This window comes from Ranitomeya variabilis, chromosome 3 (assembly GCF_051348905.1).
Source record: "Ranitomeya variabilis isolate aRanVar5 chromosome 3, aRanVar5.hap1, whole genome shotgun sequence".
Classification (NCBI taxonomy): domain Eukaryota; kingdom Metazoa; phylum Chordata; class Amphibia; order Anura; family Dendrobatidae; genus Ranitomeya; species Ranitomeya variabilis.
In genome coordinates this window covers 651,276,253-651,300,269 of record NC_135234.1, presented here as the reverse complement: position 1 = coordinate 651,300,269, position 24,017 = coordinate 651,276,253, and the positions used below count along the sequence as shown (strand labels likewise).

Below are 24,017 nucleotides of genomic sequence, written 5' to 3'. Positions count from 1 at the left end.
TTAGACCCTATAATTTGGGTGGATTCCCATAGCATTAAAGGGTTAATTTGCCCTGTTGACTTTTCTAGAGCAAATCTCTTCAACAGCAAAGTGTGTGCCAGTGAATTGCCGCTTTAGAAGTCAGGACGGCAGAGCCAAAGCCTTAAAATCATACAGTTAAACCCAAGGCACTCCAAGATCCTCCAAGCAGTTTGCAGGGCCACTTAGAAAGTTTGTCTTGTAATTGAGTAAATTGTTTACTCTTTTCTTCCGACTTTCTCCTCCCCATCTTTGCTGGCATTTTCCTGAATGCCCCCCTTTTTGTCCCACTGGTCAGCATTCTGCACAGACATATAACCATGCCAAACAGCCCTCTGCATGACAATGGTCGGGCTCTTCTGTGGCTTGTAATTGGACGGGGCTAAGGGTCGGTTTTATTAGCTGTGTGATTTAAAGCTAAACCGTTGTGACTGTCTTTTTAACACAAGCCTGTGCAAGCAGCGGGCGTGGGCTGAATTATAATGACAGGGAAAATATGCCAAGAAAGGAGGAGTGATGCCTTGTATTACTATTCCCTCCATATAGAGTGTCAGCTTTGTAGGGGAGAATAGTTCTTCCCTTAGATCTGGTTCCACTCTTTACAGAATTAAATAAAAGATACGAACGTAAGATATCTGTACATTTAATAAAGACATCATTGATTAGTTGGAGACAGTTTATATAGTTCACAACTACACATGGTTCTTGTATGCACATGAACCCAATGACTCTTTCTGCTGCTGAGTATGGACATGCCCTTTGGAAAGCGTTCTGCTGACTTTCTGGGCCATTTTCTCTTTCTTTCAGGTCAACTAGGTGACAAATATCCTTTGTAGAAACAAGTTTTGTAGCAATATATAAGTAAATTGAGCTGCTTGCTTACAACACATAGTATAAGCATTAGTGATGAGCGAATATACTCGTTACTCGAGATTTCTCGAGCACACTCGGGGGTCCTCCGAGTATTTTTTTGTGCTCGGAGTTTTAGTTTTTCTTGCCGCAGCTGAATGATTTACATCTGTTAGCCAGCATAAGTACATGTGGGGGTTGCCTGGTTGCTAGGGAACCCCCACATGTACTTATGCTGGCTAACAGATGTAAATCATTCAGATGGGGAGATGAAAACTAAATCTCCGAGCACTAAAAAATACTCGGAGGACCCCCGAGCATGCGGGAGAAATCTCGAATAACGAGTATATTCGCTCATCACTAATAAGCATCCATTTTGTACTGCTTTGTCTCAAAGGGGTGTTACGGGATTTTTTGCAGTCAATGTGACCATAACTTACCCTTTAAAACCTCATTATTCTATTGTCGCCACTTTGATGGTGTCCGCTAGCCCCGCAACTGGTCACATGACTGCTAAAGCCAATCACTCCATCTCGTTCTACATGTATGGCCCGAGACCTATTTAGTCGGTGATTTGCTTCATGTAACCATTTGCAGGACTTGGATGGACCATGGAAGTGTTGGCACTTTTCTAAAGTTAGATATTATTTTTTTATGTTATCACATTACCTTACAGTTAGACAAACATAATAAAATATCCTAAAACCCCGCTTAAGAATAAGACGCCATTCAAAGATATAGAACCAAACATAGTATTTTTAAAATGCCTAAGGGGAAACGAAAAGGTAATTTTCTGCCAAGCCTAGAATATCCAACACAGCATCACATTTGTATCTGTTATTGGTTGTGGAGAATGAATGCAGTGTCAATCAGGAAGAAAAAGAGCGTAAGGCAAGTGATGGATACAGCCTGATCCACATAACTGCTATCCGTAAAGCTTCATGTACAGAACCGTGCAAATGTTTTAGGCAGGTGCGGAAAAAATGCTGTAAAGTAAGAATGTTTTTATATACTGTGACTTTTAGAGATAGTTACTAAAAGTATTTGTAGGTCTGAATATAAACACACTGGTCCAGTCCCAGTGGCTATTCTTGGACATTTGATTACCAAAATGTTTACTAGAAGTCAATAGGAGAATATGTTGTTCTCCACACAAACGGAACATTTATAATTGTGTTTGAGGTGACAATTCTGCTCAATTTGCATAATGTACTTATTGTAAATACCTATAGCAAATGTATCAGTGCATTACACTATTTAGTTCACCATTTTTTGTAACCTATGTCAAAGTTTAAAAATTAGGAAAGAAAATGGGCATAGTTAATCTCTTAGGGTGAAGTATGACATAGTGATAAATGGATTTCTATATAAAAGTCACAAAAAGAAAGGTCATGGAAAGAACATGATCCAAGGTAGTAAAATACAGCACATTTTTTTTACAGGTGTACAGCAGCCCATTTATTTTTTCCACCATAGCCACAGGTAATCAATAGGAATTTGAATATATCACCACTTTTTACTTATGTGGTCATAGGGTGGTGCCATATCCATTTACATTTCCATGAGAATATCTAGCTGTACATTTTAGGCCCATAATATATATTTGTTTACATACTAAAATATGGTTTGATATTCTAGATATGGATGGCCATAATATTATTATACTATAACTTTGTACTGTGGGTCATATATTTACCTGGCCCCCACTATATATTGCATATTCTTTAACATATGTAGTTATTACAGGGCTTTCTTGCTTTCTTTTTCTTTCTTTCTTTCTTTCTTTCTTTCTTTCTTTCTTTCTTTCTTTCTTTCTTTCTTTCTTTCTTTCTTTCTTTCTTTCTTTCCTTCCTTCCTTCTTTCATTCTTTCCTCTATCATGTATTTATTTTATTGTATCAATAAGTTTCCTATTGGGTTTTAATTATTATATATCCTTATATTTATTAGTAAAATTTGCTACATTTTTATATTGGATCATATTGTTCCTTCTTGTTTAATGTTAATTTGTGCAAAATTAACATTAAAATGCAACATTTGACACATTGGTCTAAGGGTACTTTTTGCTTTTGGAACACATCTGTTACTCCCATTGGGGTTTATGTCTGAGCCCCTCGGCCAAGCGGGATTTGGGCGAGTATGCCGACTTGGGGGCCATAGACTATAATGGTGCCTTTGTAGACTGAATCTGGGTTTCATCTCCAGTAGGCATACATGGCCGAAAATTGTGCACGACAGAGCACACGTTCACTCTGTCGGCAGCAATTTAGTCTATGTCCCCGTCGGTTCTTACCCCCAAATATAGAGTGGCAGAATTGACGTTGCTACTTCTTTTTTGATAAATGTGGACCATTCTGATTTTGCGTATCACTTTTTCTATTGCCCTGACGGGGTTTCTTCTACAATGCAGAATAGTTTATGTGTAGTGTTTTCCAGAGTAGAGTATGGTGAAAAGATACTCGTTTCATTGGCTTTGGTTAGATGATGTTTATGAGAACTTGTACACGGTACTCAATTTCGACCTGGTCAAAAGACTATCTCTCCATGAATATGTCCTTTGCACTCTGTGTATTATGTCCTAAAAATACTTCCCACTTTCCTAAATCACGATTACATATATTATATATATATTTGGTTTGTAAGTTTCATGATGTTCACCATGATGTCAAATGTAGAAACACATGGAAAACTCAGATTGGTGCTTGCCAATTTACTTCTCGGCTTCATTGCTATTTCCGGAGCCACCCATTGTTATGCGCTAGAACTGGATATAGGTAAGCATAGTTAACTTTACCTACCACTCTGACTTGCAGTTTATTTTAAGTTTTAACTTTTTGTTAAAATAATACATCTAACCTTAACCATTAACCCTTTCGTTGCTGAGACATACTAGTTCTTAGTTGCCAATCAAGAATTATGGTTTCCACCAGTGACAAAACATTGACGAGTCCTGTGCTATGTTAAGTCTGGCCTTCAATAGTTTTGCTGCAGTTGTCAATGTGCTAATTTATATCTTTCATCCATGTGACCTTTGGCAGGAAAACTACTACTGTGGTCCACCAATTCAATTTATTTGTATTTTTTCTTGAGATTCAGGAAATTATCTAATCATATCATTTTTTTTGCCATAAAATATAAAGTATTCACCACTTGTTTTCCACTGCAATGCATTGTTGATGCTTTGGCAATCCTCTTGGTCTTTGATATTAAGTGACAACGATGTTACCGCTGCAGCCAATCAGCGGTCTCTACGGTCGTAAGGAAATGGCTCCCATTGCTGAGCAGTGATGCCAATAGTATGTGATCTCAACAGTAGATATATACAGTATTGTCTACACGGCAACAAATAATGAGAGGACTGCTGATGCATCAGCGCTGGATCCCTGGGGGCATAAAGAAGTGAGTGGTGTTTATTTCTTTATTTTATAACTTTGGCAGCACTTTTTTTTAACGTAAAAATTGGGTAACCAATAACCATTTAATAGACTACAATTAACGAGAACCCCAACAGACCCCAATTGCTACTATAGCATTAAGGATGCAATTCCTTTCAAATCTGTGTTTGCTATGTCTTACCAACACTGCAAATTTTTGAAGAATGTACTTTTAGCCTGCAACATCAGATATGCTAATGAAGCAGGACTAGTCGCTTAGGGCATTTCGTTTACAGTACTAATCCTGCCTCAGATTATTATTTACTATGTTCGCCAACATATTCCACATCACTTTACAGATATTCTCATAAGGTCACTATTGGGGCTCACAATCAGTATGTCTTTGGAGCATGGGAGGAAACCAGAGTACCCCATGCAAACACAAGGACAACATACAATCTACTTCCAGTAGTTGTCCTTCTAATCATTCCTCTCTCTGTGCAGTTGACATGGTAGAACTTTTATTCCAGCTGTCAATCACGCCCAAGAAAGCATGATAAAATGATTTGAGGCTGGACTAGTCCAGGGGAATAGATGCATCGCCGGACTAGTCCTGCCTCATTAGCATATGCAACACTTTGAAATAAATTCTTCAAAGATAGGAAGAAACGTCAAACATGTTATCAAATTTAAGAAATCCACATGCGTACTGCCATAGTAGCCATTAGGGACAGTCATGGGACCTGACAGGTTCCCTTTAATAATAAGCATATTTGTCAAAAGTTTATCTTCGTTCAATGGAATAAGGAGGCAAGTGCAAAAAAAAGCCAATAACAAGAGAGTTAGCGGGGAGGCCACAGAGGAGGGTGTTGCAGTAATCGAGGCGGGAGATGATGAGGGCATGCACAAGAGTTTTAGTAGATTGTGGGCTGAGGAAGGGATGGATTCTGGCAATATTTTTGAGTTGGAGGCGACAGGAGGTGGCAAGAGTTTGGACGTGCAGATTGAGGGACAGGGCAGAGTCGAGAGTTACCCCGAGGCAGCGGATTTCAGGTGCGGGACAGAGCGTGATGCTATTTACCATAAGAGAAGTGAGAGTTGAAGGAGGATATGGCTGATAGACACTCTGGGATTCTGGACAGCAGAGAGGTGACATCTGGGCCAGAGAGGTAGATCTGAATGTTGTCCTCATACAGGTGGTACTGGAAGCCATGGGACTTTATGAGTTGCCCTAGGCCCAGGGTATAGATGGAAAAAAGTAGGGGCCCTAGGACAGAGCCTTGAGGGACTCCAACAGAGAGAGGGCAGGATGAGGAGGTAGTGTGGGAGTGGGAACCTAAATGTGCGGTCGGAAAGGTATGAAGCAATCCAGGACAGGGCAAGGCCTTTGAAGCCAAGGGAAGAAAGAATCTGTAGCAGTAGGAAGAGGCTGACTGTGTCAAAAGCAGAAGACAGGTTGAGAAGGAGAAGGATGGAGAACTGTCTGTTAGCTTTGGCTGTGAGTAAGTCATTAGTAATTTTGGTCAGAGCAGTTTCGGTGGAGTGGTGGGGGCAGAAGCCAGATTGGAGGTTGTCAAGGAGAGAGTTAAATGAGAGGTGGGAGGAAAGTTGAGCATGGACGTGCTGCGTAAGGACTTTGGAAGCACATGGGATCAGTGATATGGGGCGATAGCTGGGCATAGTAGTTGGGTCAAGGTTAGTTTTTTTGAGGATGGGTGTGATGGTGGCATGTTTGAAGGCAGAGGAGAAGGTACCAGAAGATAGTGATAGATTGAAGAGATGGGTTAAGGCTGGAATGAGCTTGTTAGTGAGGTTGGGAAGCAGGTGGGAAGGGATGGGGTCAAATGCACAGGTGGTGAGGTGTGATTTGGAAAGGAGGTAAGTTCTCCTTCAGTGATGTTGGAGAGCGAGGTTATTAGGGAAAGGCAGAGGTCTGGTATAAGGAGAGGTTGGGGTGGTGGAACAGTAAAGGTTTGCCTTGTTTGGTCAATCTTGTTTTTGAAGTAGGTGGCAAAGTCCTCGGAAGAGATGAGGGAAGTTGGAGGTGGCAGTGGTGGGCGGAGGAGAGAATTAAATGTGCTGAACAGTTGTTTTGGGTTGTAGGATAATGAAGATACAAGGTTTGTGAAATAGGTCTGTTTAGCAGAAGTGAGGGCTAGTTTGAAGGCAAGTGTAGCTTGTTTGAAAGCAGTGAAGTAATCTGGCAGGTGTGTTTTCTTCCATCGCCACTCCGCGACCCTGGATGCTTGTCGTAGTTTTTTGGTGAGATTGTTATGCCAGGGTTGCCTATTGATTTGTCGCTCTTTGCCATGCATGAGAAGGGCGACTCCATGGCTGCTGATGTGAGGGTGGAGTTATGGAAAGCGGTGGCGCAGTCCGTGTCGTGGAGTGAAGATATGGAGGACAGGGGTAGAAGAGAGTCTGAGAGTCTGTGAATGTCTAGGTGTGCAAGGTTTCTGCGAGGATGTAGTAGTGGCTGGACATGGGGGATGGATGAGGAGGACAAGGATGAGAAGGTGAGTAGATGGTGGTCAGATAAGGGGAAGGGAGAGGTTGTGAGATTAGATAAGGAACAGAGGGGTGAAGATGAGGTCTAGTGTATGTCCAGCTGCGTGTTTATGTTTATCACTCACATAATGGTAATTCTGCTTAACGTCACCTGTCTTATCTATGGCATTTTTCTGTGCTGTGTTGTGCATAAATATGTGATTCTTCAGAATTTCTATTAGTCTACGCCTGAAGAAGAGACCTGAGCAGTCTCGAAAGCTTGCAATTTGTTACCATTTTTTCAGTTAGCCATTAAAAGGTATCAACTAGGGTTGAGCGACTTTTGCTTTTTTAGGATCGAGTCGGGTCTCGTGAAACCCGACTGTCTCGAAAGTCGGATCGTGTGAAATCGGCCGATTATTGTGAAAAGTCGGGGGCCAACCGAAACACGAAACCCAATGCAGGTCAATTGTGATATATATTTTTTTTCTCTCTCTCTCTCTCTCTCCTCCGTCCCTGCAAAATTTGTGTTTCACTGTGCAAATCGCTATATCCCAAACGTTAAGATGGCGGTTTTACCCCCTGTGACGCCGCACAAAGCAAGCCGGAACCTATGTCATCACGCTGCCCACACTCCTTCATTGGCTGAAAAAATGGCGGGGAAAGCGTCATATGAAACGCGACTTTGGCGTGAAGATCGCCGACCGCATGGCCGATCCCACAGTGGGATCGGGTCGGGTTTCATGAAACCCGACTTTGCTGAAAGTCGGCGACTTTTGAAAATGTCCGATCCGTTTCGCTCAACCCTACTATCAACCACTGAGGACTCTCAATTCTAAATATTTTTCCATCAACAAGTTAGGATTTTGGGGCCAAAATGTTAGGATAAGGCTTGATCTACAAACTGAATCTTTTGAAGAGAAACCTAACTTTGAGCCTGCCTGAACTTTTTGTGGTTCTTATATTTTAATAGTTTTTTTTTAAATTTAGGATAAATGTTTTTTATTAGGAAGCACCAGCACGATTTGATAATTTAGAGGCATGTATGCAACTTGCTATAAGACCACACAGATTCATTAGTACTTCCTACTGACACTTTGGTAAAGATTTCACGCCTAGCACCTGGTGACAAAGCTGTATCCTCTTGTCTAGAAGCCCAAAGCAGAAGACCATTAACTGAATCATATGTCCTGTGGGAAACACTTACATCCATATAGCCTATGCTCCTGACAGGTTACACCTCACGTGATATGTCAGGTTTTATGCATAAACAACATAATAGGATGAACGGGTGTTCTTGTCACTGTGTGAGTCAGGGTCTTTTCACTAACTGGTTGGCAATTTTTTTTCCTACACATACTCTTGATTTGATTTGCTATTTTAAAGAAACTATCAAAACTGTTTGTTATACTTGGCTTGGGACAACTCCTAAAGTCCCATGGATTCCAGTACCACCTCTATGCTGATGACACTCAGATCTACCTCTCTGGCCCAGACGTCACCGCTCTGCTGTCCAGAATCCCAGAGTGCCTATCAGCCATATCCTCCTTCTTCTCCTCTCGCTTCCTCAAACTCAATGTGGACAAATCTGAACTCATCATCTTTCCTCCATCCCACAAATCTTCCTTACCTGACCTATCTATCGCAATCAATGACATCATGCTTTCCCCCATACCTGAAGTCCGCTGCCTCAGAGTAACCTTCGACTCTGCCCTGTCCTTCAAACCGCTGTTGTGAATTTGGATTCTGGGCTCCCCCGGTGGCTACTGGTGGAATTGAACTGGTGTCTTCATCTTCTCTGTTCACCTGTTCCCATCAAGTTGTGGGAGTCGCTATATAACCTTGCTTCTCTGTTAGTTGCTTGCCGGTCAACAATGTTATCAGAAGCCTCTCTGTGCTTGTTCCTGCTCCTAGACAACTACTAGATAAGTTGGACTCTTGTCCATGTTTGTTTTTGCATTTTTGTTCCAGTTCACAGCTGTAGTTTCGTTACTGTGTCTGGAAAGCTCTTGTGAACAGGAATTGCCACTCTGGTGTTATGAGTTAATGCCAGAGTTTTAAAGTAATTTCTGGATGGTGTTTTGATAGGGTTTTCAGCTGACCATGAAAGTGTCCTTTCTGTCTTCTGCTATGTAGTAAGTGGACCTCAAATTTGCTAAACCTATTTTCATACTACGTTTGTTATTTCATCTTAACTCACCGCCAATACATGTGGGGGGCCTCTGTCTCCTTTCGGGGTATTTCTCTAGAGGTGAGCTAGGACTAATATTTTCCTCTGCTAGCTTTATTTAGTCCTCCGGCTGGTGCTGGGCATCTAGAATCAACGTAGGCATGCTACCCGGCCACTGCTAGTTGTGCGTTAGGTTTAGTTCATGGTCAGCTCAGTTTCCATCTTCCAAGAGCTAGTTCCTATATATGCTGATGCTATGATCTCTTGCCATTGAGATCATGACAGTTTGACCGGCCCACAAAGTGTTAATTGTTTGGGCTGAAGCAGGAGATAGAGAAGTGTTTAAGGGAATTTTTTTTTTTTTTTTTTTCCCTTCAGAGTTTTGCTGCCTAGGCCTTAATTGCTGTCTAGCTGCTTCTTACCTCCTCTTAACCCTTGAATGGCTCTGTGTCCACCTGTTTGTAATGGATCTTCAGAGTGTAACTGCAGGTTTGAATAATCTCGCCACGAAAGTACAAAAATTGCAAGATTTTGTTTGTCATGCACCTGTATCTGAGCCGAGAATTCCTTTGCCGGAATTTTTCTCGGGGAATAGATCCGGGTTTCAGAATTTTCGAAATAATTGCAAATTATTTTTGTCCCTGAAATCTCGCTCTGCCGGAGACCCTGCACAGCAGGTCAGGATTGTGATTTCCTTGCTCCGGGGCGACCCTCAAGACTGGGCTTTTTCATTGACACCAGGGGATCCTGCGTTGCTCAATGTGGATGCGTTTTTTCTGGCCTTGGGGTTGCTTTATGACGAACCTCATTTGGAGCTTCAGGCAGAAAAAACTTTGATGTCCCTATCTCAGGGGCAAGATGAAGCGGAAATTTACTGCCAAAGATTCCGTAAATGGTCTGTGCTTACTCAGTGGAATGAGTGCGCCCTGGCGGCGACTTTCAGAGAGGGTCTCTCTGATGCCATTAAGGATGTTATGGTGGGGTTCCCTGTGCCTGCGGGTCTGAATGAGTCCATGACAATGGCTATTCAGATCGATAGGCGTCTGCGGGAGCGCAAACCAGTGCACCATCTGGCGGTTTCCACTGAGAGGTCGCCAGAGAGTATGCAGTGTGATAGAATTCTGTCCCGAAGCGAGCGGCAGAATTTTAGACGGAAAAATGGGTTGTGTTTCTATTGTGGTGATTCTACTCATGTTATATCAGCATGCTCTAAGCGCACTAAAAAGCTTGGTAAATCTGTTTCCATTTGCACCTTACCGTCTAAGTTTATTCTATCTGTGACCCTGATTTGCTCTTTGTCATCTATTACCACGGACGCCTATGTCGACTCTGGCGCCGCTTTGAGTCTTATGGATTGGTCCTTTGCCAAACGCTGTGGGTATGATTTAGAGCCTTTGGAGACTCCTATTCCTCTGAAGGGGATTGACTCCACCCCATTGGCTAATAATAAACCACAATACTGGACACAAGTAACTATGCGTATTAATCCGGATCACCAGGAGATTATTCGCTTTCTGGTGCTGTATAATCTACATGATGATTTGGTGTTAGGATTGCCTTGGCTGCAATCTCACAACCCAGTCCTCGACTGGAGAGCTATGTCTGTGTTGAGCTGGGGATGTAAGGGGGCTCATGGGGATGTACCTGTGGTTTCCATTTCATCATCTATTCCCTCTGAAATTCCTGAGTTCCTGTCTGACTATCGTGACGTCTTTGAAGAATCCAAGCTTGGTTCGTTACCTCCGCACCGAGAGTGCGATTGTGCCATAGATTTAATCCCGGGTAGTAAATACCCAAAGGGTCGTTTATTTAATCTGTCTGTGCCTGAACATGCTGCTATGCGAGAATATATAAAGGAGTCCTTGGAAAAGGGACATATTCGTCCATCGTCATCTCCCTTAGGAGCCGGTTTTTTCTTTGTGTCAAAAAAAGACGGCTCTTTGAGACCATGTATTGATTATCGGCTTTTGAATAAAATCACTGTTAAATATCAATACCCATTGCCGTTGCTGACGGATTTGTTTGCTCGCATAAAGGGGGCCAAGTGGTTCTCTAAGATTGACCTTCGGGGGGCGTATAATTTGGTGCGAATCAGGCAGGGGGATGAGTGGAAAACCGCATTTAATACGCCCGAGGGCCACTTTGAGTATTTAGTGATGCCTTTTGGTCTTTCAAATGCTCCGTCAGTTTTCCAGTCCTTTATGCATGATATTTTTCGCGATTATTTGGATAAATTTATGATTGTGTATCTGGATGATATTCTGATTTTTTCGGATGACTGGGACTCTCATGTCCAGCAAGTCAGGAGGGTTTTTCAGGTTTTGCGGTCTAATTCTTTGTGTGTGAAGGGTTCTAAGTGTGTTTTTGGGGTACAGAGGATTTCCTTTTTGGGATATATTTTTTCCCCCTCTTCCATTGAAATGGATCCTGTCAAGGTTCAAGCCATTTGTGATTGGACGCAGCCCTCTTCTCTTAAGAGTCTTCAGAAATTTTTGGGCTTTGCTAACTTTTATCGTCGATTTATTGCTGGTTTTTCGGATATTGCTAAGCCATTGACCGATTTGACTAAGAAGGGTGCTGATGTTGCTGATTGGTCCCCTGATGCTGTGGAGGCCTTTCGGGAGCTTAAGCGCCGTTTTTCCTCTGCCCCTGTGTTGCGTCAGCCTGATGTTGCTCTACCTTTTCAGGTTGAGGTCGACGCTTCTGAGATCGGATCTGGGGCAGTGTTGTCGCAGAAAAGTTCTGACTGCTCCGTGATGAGGCCTTGTGCCTTCTTTTCCCGTAAATTTTCGCCCGCTGAGCGGAATTATGATGTTGGGAATCGGGAGCTTTTGGCCATGAAGTGGGCTTTTGAGGAGTGGCGCCATTGGCTTGAGGGGGCCAGACATCAGGTGGTGGTATTGACTGACCACAAAAATTTGATTTATCTTGAGACCGCCAGGCGCCTGAATCCTAGACAGGCGCGCTGGTCATTATTTTTCTCTCGGTTTAATTTTGTGGTGTCATACCTACCGGGTTCTAAGAATGTTAAGGCGGATGCCCTTTCTAGGAGTTTTGAGCCTGACTCGCCTGGTAACTCTGAGCCCACAGGTATCCTTAAGGATGGAGTGGTATTGTCAGCCGTTTCTCCAGACCTGCGGCGGGCCTTGCAGGAGTTTCAGGCGGATAGACCTGATCGTTGCCCACCTGATAAACTGTTTGTTCCTGATGATTGGACCAGTAGAGTCATCTCTGAGGTTCATTCTTCTGCGTTGGCAGGTCATCCTGGCATTTTTGGTACCAGGGATTCGGTGGCAAGGTCCTTCTGGTGGCCTTCCCTGTCACGAGATGTGCGAGGCTTTGTGCAGTCTTGTGACGTTTGTGCTCGGGCCAAGCCTTGTTGTTCTCGGGCTAGTGGATTATTGTTGCCCTTGCCTATTCCTAAGAGGCCTTGGACGCACATCTCGATGGATTTTATTTCAGATCTGCCGGTTTCTCAGAAGATGTCTGTCATCTGGGTGGTGTGTGACCGTTTTTCTAAGATGGTCCATTTGGTTCCTCTGCCCAGGTTGCCTTCTTCTTCCGAGTTGGTTCCTCTGTTTTTTCAAAATGTTGTTCGTTTGCATGGTATTCCTGAGAATATCATTTCTGACAGAGGGACCCAATTCGTGTCTAGATTTTGGCGGGCATTCTGTGCTAGGATGGGCATAGATTTATCTTTTTCGTCCGCTTTCCATCCTCAGACGAATGGCCAGACCGAGCGGACTAATCAGACCCTGGAGACATATCTGAGGTGTTTTGTGTCTGCTGACCAGGATGATTGGGTTGTTTTTTTGCCATTGGCGGAGTTCGCTCTCAATAATCGGGCCAGCTCTGCCACTTTGGTGTCCCCGTTTTTCTGTAATTCGGGGTTTCATCCTCGATTTTCCTCTGGTCAGGTGGAATCTTCGGATTGTCCTGGAGTGGATGCTGTGGTGGAGAGATTGCATCAGATCTGGGGGCAGGTGGTGGACAATTTGAGGTTGTCCCAGGAGAAGACTCAGCTTTTTGCCAACCGCCACCGTCGTGTTGGTCCTCGGCTTTGTGTTGGGGATTTGGTGTGGTTGTCTTCTCGTTTTGTCCCTATGAGGGTCTCTTCTCCTAAGTTTAAGCCTCGGTTCATCGGCCCGTATAAGATATTGGAGATCCTTAACCCTGTTTCCTTCCGTTTGGACCTCCCTGCATCCTTTTCTATTCATAACGTTTTTCATCGGTCATTATTGCGCAGGTATGAGGTACCGGTTGTGCCTTCCGTTGAGCCTCCTGCTCCGGTGTTGGTTGAGGGTGAGTTGGAGTACGTTGTGGAGAAAATCTTAGACTCCCGTGTTTCCAGACGGAGACTCCAGTATCTGGTCAAGTGGAAGGGATACGGCCAGGAGGATAATTCTTGGGTGAATGCATCTGATGTTCATGCCTCTGATCTGGTTCGTGCCTTTCATAGGGCCCATCCTGATCGCCCTGGTGGTTCTGGTGAGGGTTCGGTGCCCCCTCCTTGAGGGGGGGGTACTGTTGTGAATTTGGATTCTGGGCTCCCCCGGTGGCTACTGGTGGAATTGAACTGGTGTCTTCATCTTCTCTGTTCACCTGTTCCCATCAAGTTGTGGGAGTCGCTATATAACCTTGCTTCTCTGTTAGTTGCTTGCTGGTCAACAATGTTATCAGAAGCCTCTCTGTGCTTGTTCCTGCTCCTAGACAACTACTAGATAAGTTGGACTCTTGTCCATGTTTGTTTTTGCATTTTTGTTCCAGTTCACAGCTGTAGTTTCGTTACTGTGTCTGGAAAGCTCTTGTGAACAGGAATTGCCACTCTGGTGTTATGAGTTAATGCCAGAGTTTTAAAGTAATTTCTGGATGGTGTTTTGATAGGGTTTTCAGCTGACCATGAAAGTGTCCTTTCTGTCTTCTGCTATGTAGTAAGTGGACCTCAAATTTGCTAAACCTATTTTCATACTACGTTTGTTATTTCATCTTAACTCACCGCCAATACATGTGGGGGGCCTCTGTCTCCTTTCGGGGTATTTCTCTAGAGGTGAGCTAGGACTAATATTTTCCTCTGCTAGCTTTATTTAGTCCTCCGGCTGGTGCTGGGCATCTAGAATCAACGTAGGCATGCTACCCGGCCACTGCTAGTTGTGCGTTAGGTTTAGTTCATGGTCAGCTCAGTTTCCATCTTCCAAGAGCTAGTTCCTATATATGCTGATGCTATGATCTCTTGCCATTGAGATCATGACAAACCGCACATCCAAGCTCTTTCCACCTCCTGTCGCTTCCAGCTCAAAAATATCTCCAGAATCCGTCCTTTCCTCAACCCTCAATCTACTAAAATGCTTGTGCATGCCCTCATCTCCCGCCTTGACTACTGCAACATCCTTTTCTGTGGCCTCCCTGCTAACACCCTTGCACCTCTCCAGTCCATCCTTAACTCTGCTGCCCGACTAATCCATCTCTCTCCTCGGTACTCCTCCGCTTCCCCCCTCTGCAAATCTCTTCACTGGCTCCCATTCCCTCAGCGTATCCAGTTCAAATGACTAATACTGACCTACAAAGCCATCCATAACCTGTCTCCTCCATATATCTCTGAACTAATCTCCCGATATCTTCCCTCACGTAATCTCCGGTCCTCCCAAGACCTCCTTCTCTCCTCCACACTTATTCGCTCCTCATCCAATCGCCTCCAAGACTTCTCCCGAATATCCCCCATCCTCTGGAACTCTCTGCCCCAACACGTCCGACTATCAACCACAGTCGGATCCTTCAGACGGAACTTGAAAACTCATCTCTTCAGGAAAGCCTACAGCCTGCACTGACACCGCTGCCGCTTCATCACTATCGAAGCTACCGCCTCACCAACACGGGAGCTCCTGCAACCCCCAACCTACTGTCTCCTTCCCCATAATCCTGCAGAATGTAAAGGTACCTTCACACGAAACGACTTTGTAACGATATCGCTAGCGATCCGTGACGTTGCAGCGTCCTCGCTAGCGATATCGTTTAGTTTGACATCAGGATCCTGCTGTGATGTCGCTGGTCGCTGAATAAAGTCCAGAACTTTATTTGGTCGTCCGATCGCCATGTATCGTTGTGTTTGAAAGCAAAAGCAACGATACCAGCGATGTTTTACACTGGTAACCAGGGTAAACATCGGGTTACCAAGCGCAGGGCCGCGCTTAGTAACCCGATGTTTACCCTGGTTACCAGCGTAAAAGTAAAAAAAACAAACAGTACATACTCACCTGCGCGTTCCCCAGCGTCTGCTTCCTGACACTGACTGAGCGCCGGCCCTAAAGTGAAAGTGAAAGCACAGCGGTGACGTCACCGCTGTGCTGTTAGGGCCGGAGCTCAGTCAGTGTCAGGAAGCAGACGCTGGGGGACGCGCAGGTGAGTATGTACTGTTTGTTTTTTTTACTTTTACGCTGGTAACCAAGGTAAACATCGGGTTACTAAGTGCGGCCCTGCGCTTAGCAACCCAATGTTTACCCTGGTTACCCGGGGACCTCAGCATCGTTGGTCGCTGGAGAGCGGTCTGTGTGACAGCTCCCCAGCGATCAAACAGTGACGCTGCAGCGATCGGCATCGTTGTCGCTATCGCTGCAGCGTCGCTTCGTGTGAAGGTACCTTAAGCCCGCAAGGGCAGGGTCCTCGTCCCTCTGTATCAGTCTGTCATTGTTTGTTTACTGTAAGTGATATCTGTAACTTGTATGTAAAGGTACCTTCACATTAAGCGACGCTGCAGCGATATAGACAACGATGCCGATCGCTGCAGCGTCGCTGTTTCGTCGTTGTGTGGTCGCTGGAGAGCTGTCACACAGACAGCTCTCCAGCGACCAACGATGCCGAAGTCCCCGGGTAACCAGGGTAAACATCGGGTTACTAAGCGCAGGGCCGCGCTTAGTAACCCGATGTTTACCCTGGTTACCAATGTAAATGTAAAAAACCCCAAACACTGCATACTTACATTCCGGTGTCTGTCGCGTCCGCTTGCCTGCACTGTGTAAGCTCCGGCCCTAAAGCAGAGCGGTGACATCACCGCTGTGCTTTGCTTTACGGCCGGCACTGACACATTCAGTGCAGGAAGCTCTGAGCAGCAGCGCGGATGCCGGGGGACGTGACAGACATCAGAAGGTGAGTATGTAGTGTATGTTTTTTTACTTTACAATGGTAACCAGGGTAAATATCGGGTTACTAAGCGCGGCCCTGCGCTTAGTAACCCGATATTTACCCTGGTTACCATTGTAAAACATTGCTGGCATCGTTGCTTTTGCTGTCAAACACAACGATACACGCCGATCTGACGACCAAATAAAGTTCTGGACTTCTACCTCCGACCAACGATATCACAGCAGGTTCCAGATCGCTGCTGCGTGTCAAACACAACGATATCGCTATCCAGGACGCTGCAACGTCACGGATCGCTATCGTTTTCGTTGGAAAGTTGGTCAGTGTGAAGGTACCTTAACCCCTTCTCATGTACAGCACCATGGAATCAATGGTCCTATATAAATAAATAATAATAATAATACTGAAGCTTCTTATGAGTCAATCTATCTATATATATAATTGTCTAAGGGTTTTTCCGTCTGTCTGTCTGTCTGTCTGTCTTTCTGTCTGTCTGTCTGTCCTGGAAATCCCGCGTCTCTGATTGGTCGAGGCCGCCAGGCCTCGACCAATCAGAGACGGGCACTGCATGGCGACGATGATGTCATAAAGGTTGCCTCGACCAATCAGTGACGGGCACAGTCTGCCGTGAATTCGCCTCGACCAATCAGCGACGGGCACAGTATCGACGTAGATGTCATAATGGTTGCCATGACGACGATGATGTCATAAAGGTTGCCTCGACCAATCAGCGAAGGGCACAGTCTGCCGCGAATTCTGGAATCATCATTGTCCATATACTATGGGGACATGCATATTCTAGAATACCCGATGCGTTAGAATCGGGCCACAATCTAGTTTATTATATTTACTTACGTAGCACCATCATATTCCATGGTGGTTAACAGACGTCATCATCATCATCAGTATACCCATTGGGGCTCACAATCTAAATTGCCTATCAATATGTGTTAGGAGTATGGTGGTAGGAGACCAGAGAACCTGGGAGAAAGCCACACAACACGGAGAGAACATATAAACTCATTGCAGATATTTTCCTTGAATCAAATTTCCTGAAATTTGCAGGTCACAAAAAATTCGAGCACTCACGATTCAATTCGAGAAGTCAGAGGCACTTAGCGCAAAACTCATGCCACATAGGGATAGAATAAAGGTCTAATCGGACTGTGGTATGCTACTGCAGTACTGAGTCACATTGGAAATAGGAGTGGTCTGAGTCTGTGTATAATAATGCAAATATTCAAGTGACACAGGGAAATTCTGTACCTGCATCGTCAGTCATTGTCACTGTGAATTGGTTGATCTGTAATATACTGCAGTGACAGCACCGCAATAACAGCCATTTTTATTCTTCCCACACTACAAACAAGGCATGCTGTATTAAACTCAGTGTTAATCATGCTACTTAACCAAAATACAGAAACCAAGGCTTGCGTGTTACAGAAAATAAGCCATATTTTTTTGTTAAAGCCAAAATAAAAAATTTCATAATCCAGCAAAGTAAACACAACTGCCTATCTCACAAAGTGTACATGTTGTAAATTTTTTTGCTCACCTCTTAGTTGTAATAGTGCAATATAAGGCCCTTACATGCCACCCAAATACCACTGTGGATTACCACTGGTCACCATTCGTTTTACCCTAGCCAGATAGGTTGCTTTCACTTGAACATTAATAAGGCAAGTTTTCATTAAAGAGGCCCTATCTTCAGAATATTACAATCCTAACTAATGTTAGTAGAGAGCATTTAATCCTCCTTTAATCCATTTCTTGTCTAATTTTATTTCAACATCTTAGAGAAATTCAGCATTGATAAGTCATAAATGCAAGGGATGGGCACTGCACGTTCAGCTCTCTGGCCTCTCTTTCTTTTCCCTGCTCCCCCACCAACCTCCAGTTTCTAATGGACAGCTCATTCTTCTCTCAGTGACTTGCTTCCACTGCACGAGATTTTTCACTGTACTGTCATTGCCCTGGCGATGTTTCCTCAAAGGGGATGGCACATTTGCAGTAGGCTCCTGATGACAACACAAAAGCCAGAATTTTTATCTGCCCCTGTGCCGACAAATTTTCAAATCAAATTTTGGGGGAAAACTTGGTCATACGAATTTCAAATGTTCAGCCCAACTCTAGTTATCAATGACTGGCAGGTCCATTGCCTGAAACGACTATGCTTCTAGTGCACTATATTTTCACTTTTCAGTACTGAAACATACTAACTGATAAGATATAACACCCATAATTAGCCAAAATTGTCAGCATTACAATGATTATGTAATATGGTACAGTCTTTGTTATCACTGTTCCCTCCAAGCTCAATGCCTTATAATCAAATTAAAAAAAAATCTGTAAGCAAAAGAAAAAGGGTTAAAATTGTATGTATGTATGTATGTTGTTTGAAATTATATAAATGGAAGAAATGTGGGTGCTATGCTGAGGGAAGCAAGTGTTCTCTTTTTGCTAAAACCAGTACACCAAATGGCAAGTTGTTTGAAAATTAGAATAGACTACACAAACATCTTTTGTACCTTCAAGTACAGGACTGAGATCACAGACCACCCACAGTAATCTACTGGAAAGATACCTATACTGATCCATTGGTCAAAACATATGAAAAGCGAGTACAAATATGAGTTGTCCATCATCAAGAGGAAAGTGGAGAACTTAAAAGACCTGCAATATGTTCATGAAAGTTTGAATCCTTCATAGTGAGTTCTTCATATGTCCATAAGCACGAGATTCCTTAGATTTGATTGAATTTGTCTTCAGTAGTTAGAGATTTTGCAGCCTCCAGGATGATATAAGTTTTTGTTTAACCATTGAGGAAGAGTCATTACAGTTTCATCCAATTTGTTTTATTTTTACATTTTATGGTAGTTTCTACTTTTCCCAAACTTGAGAATTATTTAAAAAAATAGTGGATAAAAAGTGGAGAAAAAGGTGTATTTATGAATGCTAAATATGCAACGTACATCCGTTTAAGTGAAATCACGAATAGGGCTCACTCACATGAGCGTATAACACAACCGAGTGTTGTCCGATGTTTTATCGGATAGCACTCTGCCCAATGTTATTCTATGGGGCACTGCAGATCTGCGCTTTTTTTTCTAATTTCAGAGAAAATCATAACATGCTGCAAGTGGATCCACAAATCAGATGACATGCACCCATCCAAGACTCAGGCAATGGAGAAGATTTAGAAATGAAGTTCTCCATCTTCTCTGCATCTCTGCAGAGAGAATCGGATCACACTAAGTGAGTTTAAGCAGAGTGTCATTAACATGATGGATCTGATTCTCTCGCAAAGAGAATATACGATCATGTGACCCCGGCCTTAAAATGAAGTATTTTACCCCTTAAGCCCCAAGGGTGGTTTGCACGTTAATGACCGGGCCAATTTTTACAATTCTGACCACTGTCCCTTTATGAGGTTATAACTCTGGAACGCTTCAACGGATCTTGGCGATTCTGACAAAGTTTTCTCTTGACATATTGTTCTTCATGATAGTGGTAAAATTTCTTCGATATAACTTGCGTTTATTTATGAAAAAAATGGAAATTTGGCGAAAATTTTGAAAATTTTGCAATTTTCCAACTTTGAATTTTTATGCCCTTAAATCACAGAGATATATCACACAAAATAATTAATAAGTAACATTTCCCACATGTATACTTTACATCAGCACAATTTTGGAAACAATTTTTTTGTTGTTAGGGAGTTATAAGGGTTAAAAGTTGACCAGCAATTTCTCATTTTTACAATACCAATATTTTTTAGGGACCACATCACATTTGAAGTCATTTTGAGGGGTCTATATGATAGAAAATAACCAAGCGTGACACCATTCTAAAAACTGCACCCCTCCAGGTGCTCAAAACCACATTCAAGAAGTTTATTAACCCTTCAGGTGTTTTACAGGAATTTTTGGAATGTTTAAAAAAAAATGAACATTTAACTTTTATTCACAAAAAATTTACTTCAGCTCCAATTTGTTTTATTTTACCAAGGGTAACAGGAGAAAATGGACCATAAAAGTTGTTGTACAATTTGTTCTGAGTACGCTGATACCCCATATGTGGGGGTAAACCACTGTTTGGGCGCATGGCAGAGCTCGGAAGGGAAGGAGCGCCGTTTGACTTTTCAATGCAAAATTGACTGGAATTGAGATGGGATGCCATTTGGAGAGCCCCTGATGTGCCTAAACATTGAAACCCCCCACAAGTGACACCATTTTGGAAAGTAGACCCCCTAAGGAACTTATCTCGATGTGTGGTGAGCACTTTGACCCACCAAGTGCTTCACAGGAATTTATAATGCAGAGCTGTAAAAATAAAAAATCATTTTTATTCTCAAATATGATCTTTTCGCCCCAATTTTTTATTTTCCCAAGGGAAAGAAAAGAAATTGGACCCCAAAACTTGTTGTGCCATTTGTTCTGAGTACGCTGATACCCCATATGTGGGGGTAAACCACTGTTTGGGCGCATGGCAGAGCTCGGAAGGGAAGGAGCACCGTTTGACTTTTCAATGCAAAGTTGACTGGAATTGAGATGGGACACCATGTTGCGTTTGGAGAGCCCCTGATGTGCCTAAACATTGAAACCCCCAACAAATGACACCATTTTGGAAAGTAGACCCCCTAAGGAACTTATCTAGATGTGTGGTGAGCACTTTAACCCACCAAGTGCTTCACAGAAGTTTATAATGCAGAGCCGTAAAAATAAAAAATCATATTTTTTCACAAATATGATATTTTTGCCCCCAATGTTTTATTTTCCCAAGGGTAAGAGAAGAAATTGGACCCCAAAAGTTGTTGTGCCATTTGTCCTGAGTACGCCGATACCCCATATGTGGGGGTAAACCACTGTTTGGGCGCATGGCAGAGCTCAGAAGGGAAGGAGTGCCGTTTGACTTTTCAATGCAAAATTGACTGGAATTGAGATGGGACGCCATGTTGTGTTTAGAGAGCCCCTGATGTGCCTAAACATTGAAACCCCCCACAAGTGACACCATTTTGGAAAGTAGACCCCCTAAGGAACTTATCTAGATGTGTGGTGAGCACTTTAACCTACCAAGTGCTTCACAGAAGTTTATAATGCAGAGCCGTAAAAATAAAAAATCATATTTTTTCACAAATATGATCTTTTCACCCCCAATTTTTTATTTTCCTAAGGGTAAGAGAAGAAATTGGACTCCAAATGTTGTTGTGCCATTTGTTCTGAGTACACCGATACCCTATATGTGGGGGTAAACCACTGTTTAGGCGCATGGCAGAGCTCGGAAGGGAAGGAGCGCCGTTTGAGTTTTCAATGCAAAATTGACTGGAATTGAGATGGGACACCATGTCACGTTTGGAGAGCCCCTGATGAGCCTAAACATTGAAACCCCCCACAAGTGACACCATTTTGAAAACTAGACCCCGAGGAACTTATCTAGATGTGTTTTGACAGCTTTGAACTCCCAAGTGTTTCACTACAGTTTATAATGCAGAGCCGTGAAAATAAAAATTCTTTTTTTTTCACAAAACTTGTGAGTTTTAGCCCCCAGTTTTGTATTTTCCCAAGGGCAACAGGAGAAATTGGACAGCAAATATTGTTGTCCAATTTGTCCTGAGTGCGCTGATACCCCATATTTGGGGGGGACCACCGTTTGGACGCTTGGCAGAGCTCGGAAGGGAAGGAGCGCCACTTGGAATGCAGACTTAGATGGATTGGTCTGCAGGTGTCACGAAGCATTTGCAGAGCCTCTGATGCACCTAAACACTAGAAACCCCCATAAGTGACACCATTTTGGAAACTAGACCCCCAAGGAACTTATCTAGATGTGTTGTGAGAACTTTGAACCCCCAAGTGTTTCACTACAGTTTATAACGCAGAGTCGTGAAAATAAAAATTAATTTTTTTCCCACAAAAATGTTTTTTTAGCCCCCCCAATTTTTATTTTCCCAAGGGTAACAAGAGAAATTGGACCCCAAAAGTTGTTGTCCAATTTGTCCTGAGTATGCTGATACCCCATATGTTGGGGTAAACCCCTGTTTGGGCGCACGGGAGAGCTCGGAAGGGAAGGAGCATTGTTTTACTTTTTCAACGCAGAATTGGCTGGAATTGAGATCGGACGCCATGTCACGTCTGGAGTGCCCTGATGTGCCTAAACAGTGGAAACCCCCAATTCTAACTGAAACCCTATCCCAAGCACACCCCTAACCCTAATCCCAAGCATAACCCTAACCACCCCCCTAACCATAACACACCCCTAACCCTAATCCCAACCGTAAATGTAATCCAAACCCTAACCCTAACTTTAGCCCCAACCCTAACTTTAGCCCCAACCCTACCCCTAACTTTAGCCCCAACCCTAACTCTAACTTTAGCCCCAACCCTAACCCTAACTTTAGCCCCAACCCTAACCCTACCTTTAGCCCCAAACCTAACTGTAGCCCTAACCTTAACTTTAGCCCCAACCCTAACTTTAGCCCCAGCCCTAACCCCAAAATTTAGCCCCAGCCCTAACCCTAACTTTAGCCCCAACCCTAACTGTAGCCCTAACCCTAGCCCCAACCCTAGCCCTAACCCTAGCCCTAACCCTAGCCCTAACCCTAGCCCCAACACTAACCCTAACCCTAGCCCCAACCCTAGCCCTAACCCTAGCCCCAACTCTAGCCCTAACCCTAGCCCTAACCCTAGCCCCAACATTAACTCTAACCCTAGCCCTAACCCTAGCCCTAGCCCTAACCCTAGCCCTAACCCTAACCCAAGCCCTAACCCTAGCCCTAACCCTAGCCTAACCCTAACCCTAGCCCTAACCCTAATGGGAAAATGGAAATAAATACATTTTTTTTAAATTTTTTATGTTTCCCTAACTAAGGGGGTGATGAAGGGGAGTTTGATTTACTTTTATAGTGGGTTTTTTAGCAGATTTTTATGATTGGCAGCTGTCACACACTAAGGCTACTTTCACACTAGCGTTAACTGCAATACGTCGCAAATGCGTCGTTTTTGCGAAACGCCGCATCCAGCAAAAGTTTTTGCTGGATACGTTGTTTCGTCATAGAGTAACATTAGCGACGCATTCGCGACGCATTTGCGACGCATTTCCAAACGGTGAATGCGTTTGGCGGCGTTTGGGCGTATGGTAGCGGTCCGTCGGGAAAACAAAACGCTACATGTAACGTTTTTTGCTCCCGACGGTCCGCTTTTTCCGACCGCGCATGCGCAGTCGGAACTCCGCCCCCACCTCCCCGCACTTCCCCGCACATCACAATGGGGCAGCGGATGCGTGGGAAATATGCATCCGCTGCCCCCGTTGTGCGGCGGAGACCACACTAGCGTCGGGAACGTCGGCCCGACGCGCAGCGACGGGTTGTTCCCGACGCTAGTGTGAAAGTAGCCAAAAAGACGCTTTTTATTGCAAAAAATATTTTTTGCATACCACATTTTGAGACCTATAATTTTTCCATATTTTGGTCCACAGAGTCATGTGAGGTCTTGTTTTTTGAGTTGATGTTTTATTGGTAACATTTTCGGGTATGTGACTTTTTTTATCGCTTTTTATTCCGAGTTTTGTGAGGCAGAATGACCAAAAACCAGCTATTCATGAATTTCTTTTGGGGGGGCGTTTATACCGTTCCACTTTTGGTAAAATGGATACAGCAGTTTTATTCTTCGGGTCAGTACGATTACAGCGATACCTCATTTACTTCATTTTTTTATGTTTTGGCGCTTTTATACGATAAAAACTATTTTATAGAAAAAATAATTATTTTTGCATTGCTTTATTGTGAGGACTCTAACTTTTTTATTTTTTAGCTGATGATGCTGTATGGTGGCTCGTTTTTTGCGGGACAAGATGACGTTTTCAGTGGTACCATGGTTATTTATATCTGTCTTTTTGATCGCGTGTTATTCCTCTTTTTGTTCGGCGGTATGATAATAAAGCGTTGTTTTTTGCCTCTTTTTTTTTTTTTACGGTGTTCACTGAAGGGGTTAA

General features: G+C 43.5%; 1 protein-coding gene and 1 long non-coding RNA gene across 2 annotated transcripts in view; one reads left to right on the top strand and one right to left on the bottom strand.

Annotated features, from left to right (window-relative positions):
• Positions 1 to 24,017, bottom strand: part of GLI1 (GLI family zinc finger 1) — a 232,099-nt gene that overhangs the window by 74,745 nt on the left and 133,337 nt on the right. The gene's annotated exons all lie outside the window — the stretch shown is intronic.
• Positions 18,980 to 24,017, top strand: part of LOC143818461 (uncharacterized) — a 73,756-nt gene continuing 68,718 nt past the window's right edge. The window contains exon 1 of the long non-coding RNA XR_013224561.1: positions 18,980 to 19,286. This is a non-coding gene — a long non-coding RNA (uncharacterized LOC143818461). The remainder of the gene's footprint in view (positions 19,287 to 24,017) is intronic.